The sequence below is a fragment of the Arachis duranensis genome, chromosome 8 (genome assembly GCF_000817695.3).
Source record: "Arachis duranensis cultivar V14167 chromosome 8, aradu.V14167.gnm2.J7QH, whole genome shotgun sequence".
Lineage (NCBI taxonomy): Eukaryota > Viridiplantae > Streptophyta > Magnoliopsida > Fabales > Fabaceae > Arachis > Arachis duranensis.
The window spans coordinates 46,940,007-46,954,086 of record NC_029779.3 but is presented as its reverse complement, the minus strand read 5'-3'; positions in this window follow the sequence as shown (position 1 = coordinate 46,954,086).

The following is a 14,080-nucleotide window of genomic DNA, read 5'->3' as shown; positions in this document are numbered from 1 at the left end:
AACTTCCCTTGCAGTCTGTCTTCATTGGTGCAACACCAAACTGATCCAAGCATTCGACCTCTAAAGCCTCATAACTGCTCATTGTCGGTCCCGTAACTGGTAAACCATTTGTCGGAAGACCAAGAATTAGCGCCACATCCTCTAGTGTCACGGCACACTCACCAACCGGAAAGTGAAAAGTATGCGTCTCAGAGCGCCATCTCTCGACCAGAGCATTAATCAATGCCGACTGACATTGGACAACTCCAATCTGTTAAACATGATAAAAGCCGGTGTCCCGTAAATACCCCTCCACTATTGGATTGTACCGATCCGGCGGCATGTAGTGGTCACATTGCAACATTCGAGAACCCTAAACAAAAATATAATATTAATTAATTATCAAATTAAATTGATCAAATCATACTATCATTACCAAATAACCAGTAAAACGTATCCACAACAACAATTACTACTAATAATAACAACAACAATATAATATATCAATAGCTACCTACTCCAATCTAATATGTACAGGTCTTATTTTTCTTCTTCTTTCATTCATTCATTCATTTCTTCATTTTATTTTAACTAAAATACATTAAAAAAAATCCAGTTCACCGGTTTACTAATCATATCATTCATACATACATACATAATTAATTCCTATTTTAATTTCTATTTCTAACCACCTAATAATAAAATCATACATACATACATGTTTAGTCTCTACTTAATGCCATTATAATATATATTACTAATAAAATCTAATATTATCACTATTATTATCATTAAATCAGATTATTCAAAAATAAAAACTTTACATAAGGAAATCAAATTATTAAATTAGATTATCATTAAATCATTAAATCAGATTATTAAATCAGATCATTAAATCATTATTTCTCTTCATTCATTTTTTTATTTTATTTTAACTAATAGGTATAATAAAAAAAACAGTATGACTTATTATTATTATTATTATCATTATTATTATTATTATTATTATTATTCCAATAAATTCAATAATAATCATTAATATTCATTATTTTATTTATTATCTCTCTATTTTTAATAACAGCATTATTATTATCATTCACTTGCTAACAACAATAATTAATTTATTATTTTATTATAATGTATCATAATCCTTTTTTTTTTCTAAATAATCTTATTACACTAATCTATAATCTCTGCATTATTATACTCTAACATTACTAATTCCTAAAATTTAACTAATCATATTAAAGTATTCAGACACTACTACTATTACTATTACTACACTAATTTCTAACATTATCATCATAATAATTTACTAATCTCTAACTTAATAATAATTATTATTTTACTTAAAATAAAATTTTTTAAAATAAAAACTTATATCATAATTAGGATGATCAAGATAATTTGTAATGTGAAGCTCCGGACGATTAACATCTCTTAATCTTCTTCTTTTTCTAGGCATTGTTTCAAAGTGGTGTAATTTTTTTTTTCTCAATGTCTTAAATGGAGGGCCATGACTGTGGGGTTAGAGAGGGATTGATGAGGAAGAGAGGGTTGCTGAAAGTGAAAGAATGAGGGAGGGGTTCATTCACGAAACTTTACATACAATGGGTGCCGGACCAAACTTGCATGCGTGACACCTGGCTGGGGGCACAAATCGGACCGTCCGATTTGTGTTCCTTTCCAGCCCCTAAATCGGACCGTCCGATTTCCGTGGTGAAATCGGTCCGTCCGATTTCTTCATCCCAGCCGTCATAGTTTGGTGAAGCACCATACAACCCCATAACGTTATAATACACCAAATTTTTTCCAATATTAAAAATAAAAAAGTGTAAGAATGTGTGACTTGATAATATACATCTATTAATAATAATAATTTTAAGAGTGTGTTTTGACAATAAACAAAAATATCCTAAATTTGATTGTAGTTGATAAGTCTTCTGATTAATAATATTTGATTTTATAGTTTTTTTGAATGACAATGCAACGGTGGCTGAGTTATATCTAAAGTCGATGATTATGTTAAGGGCAATACTACGATATAGATGTAAATCTGTATAGATATATAGAGATATTCTATTTTAATCACATATATAGCTACACGTGGTATGAAGTGTGTAGCAGGAGCTTGATAGAGAATATTAAAGGTGGCTCAGAATTAGCTTGGAAGCCAATATGAATAATGAGTTTGGAAGTTATTTCTTCCTTAGCTGGTAACTTGCAAAATAATGAGATTTTTTTTTATGAGAAAGAGGTAGGATCATAAGAGTGAAAATCGAATATAACCGAGAACCAGAAATGCAGTTGGAATCCTATGAAAAATATTGAATTGAATTTCTTACACTAAAATTAAATTTGCACGTGATTTGATACTCTAAAGTTATATAAAATTTTAGAATCTTTTAACTAAAAAAAGGAAAAAAAAAACGTTTGTATTTAATACCCCATAATTCAAAAGAAAAAGAAAAAGGAGTATTAAAATTCTGTTGTTAAAATTGTTTGTTTTATTATTTTAATTTAATTTATTTTATTTTTTATTTGACATTAAATCATTATAAAATTATGAAAAACAAAAAACAGAATTAAAATAATTGAAAAAAATTAAATACTCTTTTAGAATTAATTTAAAATACTAAAATATCTCTTAACATTAAATTTATTTAATTTGAATTAAAATTTTAATTTAATTACAGAAAAATAAAACAAATTTATAATTAATTTTAAGAGGACAAATTTTTTTTAAAATAAAACATATTTTGTGTAAGTATATATTTATGAAATAATATTAGAAATTTTTATATAAAAAAAATAAATATAAGTTGTATGTATATATATAAACACAAAAATTTATGTTTTTTATATTATTTATCTTATTTTAATATAATATAATTTGGATTAAATAGATTTATATTATATTCAAAGTTTAAAATTTAATTTTTTTAATTTAAATTCTATTAAAGAGAAGGATAAATAATTGATAGTGGTAGAATTACGCGTGTTGGAAAAAAAGGCCATAGGTAAATGCGTGGTTGGTGAGAATCAAGGCAGAAGCCTAGTGGAGCATGATAACGAGTGTTGGTAAGAAAGAAGTAGTGAAAAAAAAATGAGGTAAAATGAGAAAGAAGCAAAGACAAATTAGCAACGACGTGGCAGCGTTATGTTGAATCTGCAAGTTGGTGTTGCTGCGAGACTCGCATAGGACAAACGGCAGTGTGTTGGTATCGTGGTGGGACATTGACATGTTGGCATGGTGGTGGGACTTTGACGGCCTAACATGGTAGAGGCACGGTGATAGTATAACAGAGACAAGATTAAAGAGAGACAAAAGAGTAATGTACAGTAAAATGGCTAACTGACTTAGATAGGAGGAGAAGAGACGAAGATAAATAGATCAATTAAGTTATATTATTAGAATTATATTATTAAATCTTAGGTGTACTTAATTTAAATTAGTCATTATAATTCACATAAGCTAATTATATATTTTATAATAGATAATAAAAAAGTTGACATAATATTTTATCTAAAATAAATATAACAGATGAAAATATTTATGTCAACTACTCACGTATATATAATATCAAAGATGTAAATTTTAACATTTTAAAATAACTAATAACAAATAAATAAGATTGATAATAACAATTAACAATGTCATTTTTATTAATATATCATCTATATAATTTTTATAAGTAAGAAAATTAAAATCACTAATATTTTTTAATTTTTACACAACAAACTTAATTTAAAAAATATACCTATAAAATTTTAAATTTTAATTTTTAAATTAAAATAGTTTTATAATTAATTTCTAAAAGAACAAAAACAACCTTTTTTTCAAAAAAAATGTTATTTTATTAATATAAAATAAAAGTGTTTCCTTAAGGAAGTACAAAAGAGTTGGGTATTTCCATTTATCACCAACTGTGACTGAAAGACTAAGAGTTTAGAAAAGAGTAAAGTAAGAGTAAAGAAAATTAGCAGCATCTATCAGGTATGGCTCACGAGTTCACACACTAAATTGCTGGCTTCTTTCACTATCTTTGGTACCGGGCTTATTACCTTCTCAAAAATATACTGATTCTTCGCTTTCCAAGTGCTTCAACACAGCGCTGCTATGAGGAGTCTTTTGTCTACCATCGAATTGAGCTGTTGCCCAGGATAAGACTCGTTGCCACCAATTGAAAAAGGTCTCTTCTTCTCTCATCCATAGGTCAGGGGATATTAAGTTTAGGCTCCATATTATTGAAGACAGGGGACATTGGAACAAAGCATGAGAAATTGATTCAACCTTCAACATGCATCTTGGACAAGTGGCATGAGTGGATTCGAACCGGCTGTGAACTTGTTGCAACACCGGAAGCTTTTCATGAAGACTTTTTTATAGAAAAATCTTAATTTTATGAGGTAATTTCAATTCCCAAATGTTATTCCAGACTCTCTTGTTCTGTATGTTCTGGGGCCTCAATGAAGTAGGAGAATGAAAGAATCCATAAGCAATTTTGTATCCTGACCCAACTTCATATATACCAGATTTTGTCCGGCACCAATTAACTTCATCCTCCTCCTCTGTTGGTTTGATTGAAAAAAATTTATTGCATATATCAACTGAAAAAATTGACTCAATCAGATTTCTATTCAAGTTTCTATCAGGATTTAATAACGCACTAACGTAATACACTTGCAGATTTGGCGAGAGTGTGAGTGTATTTTGAGGGACATTAAGGGACACTTGTGGTGGAAGCCAGGGGTTATGGAAGATGCGAACATTAGTACCAGAGCCTATTTTTCATAACAAGCCTTTCTCGATCACCTTGTGCCCTTCAAGAACACTTCTCCAGCCCACGACGGTACGCTTCCTATCTCTGCATGTAGGAAATCTGTATATCTGAAATATTTAGCTTTGAGCATTCTTGATAGAGTAGAATTAGGGTATTTCATTAGACGCCAACATTGCTTGTCCAATAAAGCCAAATTTTGCGCCCTTAGGTCCTTGATCCCCAGCCCTCCATCTTTCATCGGTCTCGTCATTGTGTCTCATTTAATCTAAACCATTTTTCGTTCTGTGCCTTTTTGACCCCACCAAAATTGCGAGAGCATGCTATGAATCTCAGTCAATAGCGTGTCCGGGAGCTTGAAATAAGAGAGTGTTTAAATAGGAATCGCCTCCTCCACCGCTCTCAATAGCGTGTGCCTACCACCTGATAACAATAGACTTCTTTTCCAACCCATAATCCTCTTCTGAACTTTATCCTTGATAGCTCCAAAGGTTGCTTTCTTTGATTTTTGAACTATAGAGCCCCAGGTATTTGTCTTGTGCTCCGATATGTTCAATATTTAGTGTCTGAGCAACTGTTAGTCTTGTGTTCTGAGGTGTGTTGTGACTGAAAAAGATAGCCGACTTATTCAAATTGACTTTTTGCCCACTGAAATTCTCATAGATCTCTAGCAATTCTAGAATACTCTGACTTGTATTAGGTGTGCTCTTACAAAAAAGGATTGAATCATCAGCAAACAAAAGGTGATTAACTGTTTGGCATCTCCGATTAACTTGAACTCCTTGAATTAATCTGTTTTGCTCTGCTTTGTGTAGCAAGAAGGAAAGCCCTTCTGCACAAAAAAGAAAGAGATACGGAGATAGGAAGTCACCCTGTCGGATGCCCCTATTTGGCCTAAAATAGCCAAAAGGTTGACCTTCCACAACAATAGAGTAAGAAACAGTCGTTACCAATTCCTTAGTCCAGTTAATCCATTTAGCATCAAAGCCTAGCTTATCCATAATATACCATAAGAAATGCCATTCAACCCTATCATAAGCCTTGCTCATGTCTAGTTTAATAGCCATCTCATGCTCTGCCCCCTTCTCTTATTTTTCAAATAGTGCATACATTCGTGGGCAATTAGAATATTATCTGAAATGAGTCTACCTTTGAGAAACGCACTCTGATTTGGGCTTATAATTTTATTCATAATACCTTGTAATCGGTGCACCATAACTTTAGAAATAATTTTATACATAACTGAAGACAAACTGATTGGTCGTACCTGAGTCATGTCACTGGCATCTGGCACCTTTGGAATCAAACAAATTTGAGTATGATTGAAACTTTTTAGAATTCTACCACTGTGAAAAAAACTTCTCACTGCCTTAAAAACGTCACCTCCAACTAAATCCTAGAAAAAGTGAAAAAATTTAGCTGTAAACCTGTCATCACCAGGAGCACTCTGAGCATGAACACTAAATGTAGTTCTTTTGACCTCGTTCATAGTTACTGGTCTTTGGAGCCTATGGTTCATGGAAGCTGTAACCTTAGGCTCCAAATCCTCTAAGTATGGATTCGGATTAGTCGAACAAGAAGAAGTAAAAATATCGCAAAAGTAGTCTTCAACTACCTTTGCATTTATAATTAAAAAATCTTTGAAGAAATCATGCTTGTTGTCTGTGTATTTTCTTATATTCCTATATATTGTTTGTAGATCTATATAAAATGATGATAATGGATTAAAATGGATTAAAAACATGGGGTTTAAAACATTTTAAGGGAGTTCGCCCGATGTGAAACTAACTCTATAATTTTTATAGAGTTTTTCGGGGTGTCGCAAACTTGCTCTAAACAAAAAAAATCGTATTTAGAGAATTAAAGTTTAAAAATGGTGTTTGGAAAAATATAAATTTTTCTTATTTTATTTATGAAAAAAATTCCCTCATTTAATTGAACCAACCCCAAATACTTCAACTCAACCTCAAAACCGTTTACCCATGAGAGGCTTAGAAGTATGTCTTCCACCTATACAACCCTTAAATACTCACTCAATTACAACCAGATCCATACCTGGGATAACCAAACCATAAGCCTTGGCCTCACAAGTTATTGATCTTATCAACAATATACCAACCAGTGTCAAGCAAGTACTAGTGAAATTGAACAATTACTCTCACAATTGAACAAGGTTTTCTCAAAATTGACAATCAAAGTATATATCTTCTAGTTGCAAATCCCGTACTTCATAGTAGGTGCAAACATTTAGAGTTGGATCTTCATTTTTTTCAAGACTTAGTAAACTAAAAATCACTCTATATTATTCACATACCCTCTCAAGAAAGTGTTAGACTCGTTGACAAAGTCTTTGTCACAACATTTGTTTGACAATACAAGCGCAAATTAAGGGTATTCCAAAGTCCATATCTTAGTTTGAGAGGGATATTAAGGATGAAGACAAAATTCAACTACAAAACAGTTAGTTACACTGTTCAGTCAGTTAAATTAACAATTCTTCGAGAATCTTGATCTGAAATGTAAGTATAATTAGTGTATATATAGGAGAACTCTACTCAGTTATGTACACACTTTTATATTTTGAATTTAGTCAATTTACAATTAAATATAACACTTTCTTCTTTCTCAAGTTATCTTTTTCTATTTTGCTCTGATCTCATCTGCAGCATCATTCTTTGAGCTAAACTGATATAATTTTATTAAATCACATTCTCCTTCACTTGGTATTCAATTTGGAACACATTTCGCTTTCTCTCTATTAAGATTTTTGAATAAAAAATAAATGATCCCCTAACAAATAAAAAATATGGGAAAGAGATTGGTAATGAACCTCAATTTATTGAATTTGTCCTCCTTTGATCTCATATCTGTGAAGAACAACTGAAAAGTGGGGGGGAAAAAACACAATATAAAGACATGATAATAAGTTCCGTAATATTTACATCCCATAATGCAAAATTATTCAAACGTGTTAAAGAGCAAAATGCAAACTCGTCAGGTTAGTAACTCTTCCGAAGAGAATTTGATTATTAGAACATAATCCAAAGCAAAAAACAAGTTAGTTATTTTATTATTATGTTCGCTAACTTTTGATTGTATACATTTTTGTAATTAAGAATACTATTTATATACCAAACACTATTGACATATGTATAAAATACAGTTATTACTAATTAATTATTTATTTAAATTAATTTTAATTAATAAAACAAAAAACACTTATTTAATTATAAAGAAAATACTGGTGTTAAACGGATATTTATTAGAAAGGTGTAGAAATAGTAAATAACACAAACATCTCTTTCGTTCTATTTTGAAAAGAATCGTATTGAGTAATGCTAGATTAGATAGTCAATTTCTTTTGGCTGATATACAAATTATTTTGTTTATCTAAAATTCAAGACTCTAAATTGTAACTTTTAATCCTAAATTATAAACTTAAATATTAAAATTGACTAATATTGATTAATTAAAGATAAAAAGTATTATTTGTATATTAAAATCAGACATTAAAATTAACTATATAAATACACGTATTGTTTAGCTTATTTTTAATATGTATTTTTTATTCCAACACTAGTAGATAATTTTAATGTACACAATTGATTCCTATACTTTTTCTTATGAGTTTATCCCACACAACATTGTAACTGCCAGGATATGCATGAAGATAACAATCTAATTAGCAAGTAGAATTTGGATTCTGGGGTTGGTTAAAGTTAGTTAAGATTGGTATATCGGTTAGGTAGTTGTCACTTAGTGTAAGTTAGGAGTTGATATGTGTAGGATTAGTTAGTCGTGTTGCTAATTATATTAGATGATACCTCAGCAAGTTGATTATTAGTTTGTTAAAAGGGTGCTGATCTAGTGCAGCTAAGGTATAGTGTAACTGTGTAAGTGCTGTATATGTATGCAACTCATCTGTAAAGTGTGATTCACCATTTGATGCTATCAGGTATTCTGCAATTGTGTCTTTCTTACTGTTTTCTCTCACAGGAAAGTGCAACTACTCACACTTCCAACACCTTTAAAAGTAGTTCTGTTATTTCTGGTTTCCTTTCTAGCAAAATTCTTTTCTGGCCATGTACACAATTCCAATTCTTGATTTCAATAACATAATCTTATAGTTCTATCTCTCTTCTATCATGGCAGGACGGAGGTAGTGGCGGCCGCAGTGAACAAAGCAGCGCCAATGGAGATTATATTATCATGAAAGCAGCAACAAGGGAACAAAACCAACATGCCAAAAGCAACATAATCTCACACAAACCTTTGCCTATAGCTACTAGGAAGAACAATAAACGGAAAATAGTTCATTGTTGGACTGAACAAGAGCATTGGTATACTATTATATTGCTTCTTTTCCCTCTTTCTTGTTTATTTGTTTATTTATTACCTAGTTGAATATTGTTGTTTATCAACAAAGTGAAGCAACTATAGTAATTTGGCTTATCACTTATCTTTGGGAACATTGTTTTATATTATAGTATAGATATTCTAAAGTTGTTCATGTTATCAGTTTTACTTTTATAAGTTCAGCACTTCTCTTTTGTAAGACATCTTCATTCATAGTAATACACATTACATTCTCTAGCTACTCTCTGCCTCACTTCTCTGCTCTTTCATCAAAGCTTGACATAAGTATTCTTGTGTTCCAATGAGTTGGAGAATGATATTGATAATTTTTGTCTATAATACTGTGTGATTCTAAGGTACCTGCCTATCCTATCTACTATCTAGAGCTCCTTTACTTAAATTAAGGTTTGAATTATTATAGTTTATTAAATTTATAATTAAGCCTTTATATTTTATTTTCTTTTCAATTCAGTTGTTTGTTGCACTGTTTTTAATTTTATAATTAAGTTTTTTCTAGTATAAAAAATATTAGAGTTACCTGAATATTTCTTTGTAAATTGAAGATATTATAATTAAAATTTAATTAAATTTTTTACCGCATATATTTTGAGATAAATATTATGTTTAATTTAACGTTTTTGACATGAAAATGATCTAATTATAAAATTAAAAGTACTATAAAAATCTAATTAAAAAAATATAAAAAAATATAAGATTTAGTGAGCAAAAAATCACTCTATATTGTTCACATACCCTCTTAAGACCAAGTGGTAGATTCATTGACAAAGTCTTTGTCACAACATTATTTGATAGATACAAGCGCAAACTAAGGGTATTTCAAAGTCCATATCTTAATTTGAGAGGGATATTAAGGATGAATACAAAATTCAATTACAGAATGGTTAGTAAGTTGTGAGTTGTACCATAGTGTCAGAATCGAATTGGTAATCGAACCGGTTAAGTTATTGGATCACTGAATTATTGATTTAACTGATAAATTATTGGTTGAATCATTTAATTCGGTCCTATATAAATAAAAAATAAAAAATAGCTAAAAATTTAAAATACATGTTTTCACTAACATTTTAAGAATATTAAACTATTTTAAAATAATATAGAACAGGAACAATAAGTATTTTGTTATTTTTATTCTATCATAAATATTTTTATTTTATTTTTGTATTAAAATAACTATTATTTTTAAATTTTAATAATTTATTAATTAGTTTATATCTATTATATTATTATATACTACAAGTATTTATCGTTCGAACCCACCCTCCCTCCAACGGTCGGATCGGTCTTTATTGAATTTAACCGACTTTTAACAGTTCATTCTGAGTTTGATCGGTTTATATTGGTTTTTTTTCTTATATGGTCTAACTATCAGACCGGACCGGTATAAGATTCGGTTCATCGGTTTTTTTGTTGAACTGATCGGTCCAGTCCAATTTTAATAATTATGAGTTATACATCGTGCATTTTCAACCAGTTCGGTCGGATCGGTCTTTACCGAATTTAACCGATTTTTAACGATTCATTTTGAGTTTGATCAGTTCATATCGGTTTCCTTCCTCATACGGTCTAACTATCATACCGAACCGATATAGGGTTCGGTTCATCGGTTTTTTTGCTTGAACTGGTCGGTCCAGTCCGATTTTAATAACTATGAGTTGTACATTGTGTAGTTAGTTAGAGTCACTGTTTACTGAGTTAAAGTAACAATTATGAGAGAATCTTGATCTCAAATGTAAGTATAATTAGTGTATATATAGGAGGACTCTACTCAATTATGTACACACTTTTATATTTTGAATTTACAATTAAAGATAAAAAAATTTTTTGTAAGTTTACCTTATCGAACTTTAAATTATTGTTTTAGAATTAAGTTAATGTAATTTTTAGTTAATCTTTTGTAAAGTTATTCTGTCAAATTTGAATGTATCATCTCATAAACTGTCAATTGTAATAACTCACGCAAATTAACCACTTAATAATAGAAACACAACGACTCATAGACATTAACGGATAAAATTAACTTAAAAATACAAACACGACGAACCTTGAAAACATTAATTGATAAAATTAACCTAAACATACAAACATAATGACCAAGAAAGATCTTGGGACCACCATCATCACCAACTCCACTCTGTCTAACACGCTGAGGATATCGACTCCGACTATGATATTGTCTACTACAGATACTGCATATCCGAGAACCACGCATTTCTCATGAATCCATTTCATTCAGGTATCGAGTCAATTTGGAACAACCTTTCGACGTTCGTCAAAAGGCGAAATTAACAACCAATGTCGGTCTCAGATAAGCAGGTCATGTCTCTGAATTGCCTAATGGTACAATTTGTAGATCTTACGAACCTCTGTCATCTTGTATAAGTCATTCACATACAGCTGCCAATTGAGGTGCTGGTTAGCACAGCAAGCAATAACATGGCGACATGGTAGTTGTTTCACCTGAAAATGCTCACGGTCGGATGTCCGCCGCGCAAGATCAATTGCCAACACCTTTCCACTAGGTATTTCACGCACCTCAAACACTTTGTTTCATATATCAAACCGGACACAACTATATTTTTCAGCACGTTGTATATTTGCTTCTACCAACTGTTGCAAAAATACAGATAAGTAAATCCAGCACGCTTGCAATCGTGGGCCTCGGTACTCTTTCGCATAAATAGCTTGTTTAATTGATAATATGTTGCTTTGACGAGCGCCAACACAGGGAGGTTTCGGGCACCCTTCAACACTGAATTAATGCACTCGACAAAGTTTGTCGTCATGTGGCCCTATCGATGTCCCTCGTCAAATGCCAATACCCAGTTTCTATCCAATTGCATCACACTACCGTGCATATGTCTCGTCTCGCTCTTGCATTCTCTTATAGTTGATGTTGTACTCTTCCGCCGTCCTTAAATACCCTATGTTGACAACAAATTTTTGTGAGTGCGGGACTTTAAATGCCCTTAAGAAGTTGCTACCGATGTACCTAATAAAAAACATCCACCATACTCTTGGAAGTTGCCAATCCCCTCCAAAACGATTTACTGTTGCTGGGATTGACTCATGTCGATCTGAGATTATACTCACACCGTCTCTTCTAACAACATGCCTTCATAAATTACTGAGAAAAAAGTGTCATGCATCAGCGGTCTCCCCCTCCACAAGGACAAAAATGATAGGCACAGTGTTATGGTTCCCATCTTGTGCAACAGCAACAAAAAATGTACATTTATATTTTCTGTAAAGGTGTGTGCTGTCAACTTGAACCAGAGGCTTGCAATGCTTGAACGCTCTAATGCATGGATTGAAACTCCAAAAGATGCGGTGAAGTATCCTAACACTGTCCGCCTTCTCACTCCCGTTGTACAGGGGTCGCGTTTCTATTTGGATAATTAAGACATACATCTTCTGAACCATGATCGAAAACTACCATGGCAAAGTTTGGTAAGAAGTTTTCCAACCACCAAAAACTTTTTGCCAACCAAGCTTTTCAGTAACTGATGGTGTAGTTGAACCTTGACTGGACTTTCACAATTATAGATTTCACATTGATGGATGGGTTGGTCTCAACCAATGACCTTATAGCCTCAGCAACTGTGTCCGAGTCCAACTTGGAGTGATCTTATGAAACCGTTTCCATAGTACACGTGTGTTTATCGTTAGGGGTAGCAAACGAGCTGAAACCTGAGTAACTTTCCAAAAAAAGCGGGATAGAAATTTAAAACTGTCAAACACAAAAAGCCCATTAACCCGCATCGCCTAATCCGTGGGCTTTGGCAGGGAGGAACGAGCTTTCTCGACGGGCCAGACTTTTTTTTATCAAGGCCATTTTTTTACAAATTTCTATGATGTTATTGATCTACAAGAGGATAAAGATGATAATTGAAAATGTTCTAAATTATATTTTGGATTATATTTTATGTTTTGGATAATGTTTATTTTGCTTTGGAGTTTGAACAATGTTGATTTTATTATTTTATTTCAAAAAATTTGGTTTATGAATTATGATTATGTTTATTACATATTTATAATTATAAAGACTTTAATATTTGTCAATTTAAAAATTATATTTTTTTATGTCTTTAGAAACTATAAATTTATTGAAATGGTTATGAAATTATATATTGTTTAATATTTAATAGTTTATATAAAAAAAGAGGTTTGGCAGGCTTATATGCTAGGCGGGGGAGGAATTCAAGATCGCCTCACTAGCTGGGACGTGGTGGGCCAGCCCGCCAGATGGCTGGCTTTTGTCGGGGCAGGGCAGGACGGGGCGAGCTTTCCAGTTGCCACCCGTACCTACTGTTGTATCTGCGTATCTCTCAACAATCTTTTTTTTTGTATCAAGCTGGCTCGGATAAGCCAGTCGCACCCACGTCCATACGTCTTGCATTTTGCATAGAACGTCTATGGCTCAGGCTCATAAACATTGTAGTCGACTCCTCTAAAGATAGTGTAACTTCTAATTGTTGCGATGACCGACTTTCTAGAACTATATTTCATTCCGATCCTGAACTCCCCATCGTCAAGATCAGGAACACCAACACAAAACAGAAATCATCACTCATTGACCATTCATAATATAAATTAAGAAAAACATATCGTAACACTCATCACGTACCTTTATTTACATATTCGGAGAATTTTGGTGCATGCATGGCGTCAAGATCCAAGTTACGCATAAAAGATGGAACGTCCATCGGTTGACTAACTGCAGGAGAAACCACTACATTCTTCACTGCTGTCTCACGTCCCACATCACCATCCTCGTCTTCGTCGTCGGCTTCATAAGTAGCTTCGAAGTCTTCTTCGCTACCATTGTTCATTCCTTCGTATACTTCAACTCTATCATCCTCTATATCTGAATCATTTTAAATCACATCTGCCTCTGTATCTTTAAACTCAACATACAGCTCAATCTTTCACTGTCGCACCTGAGT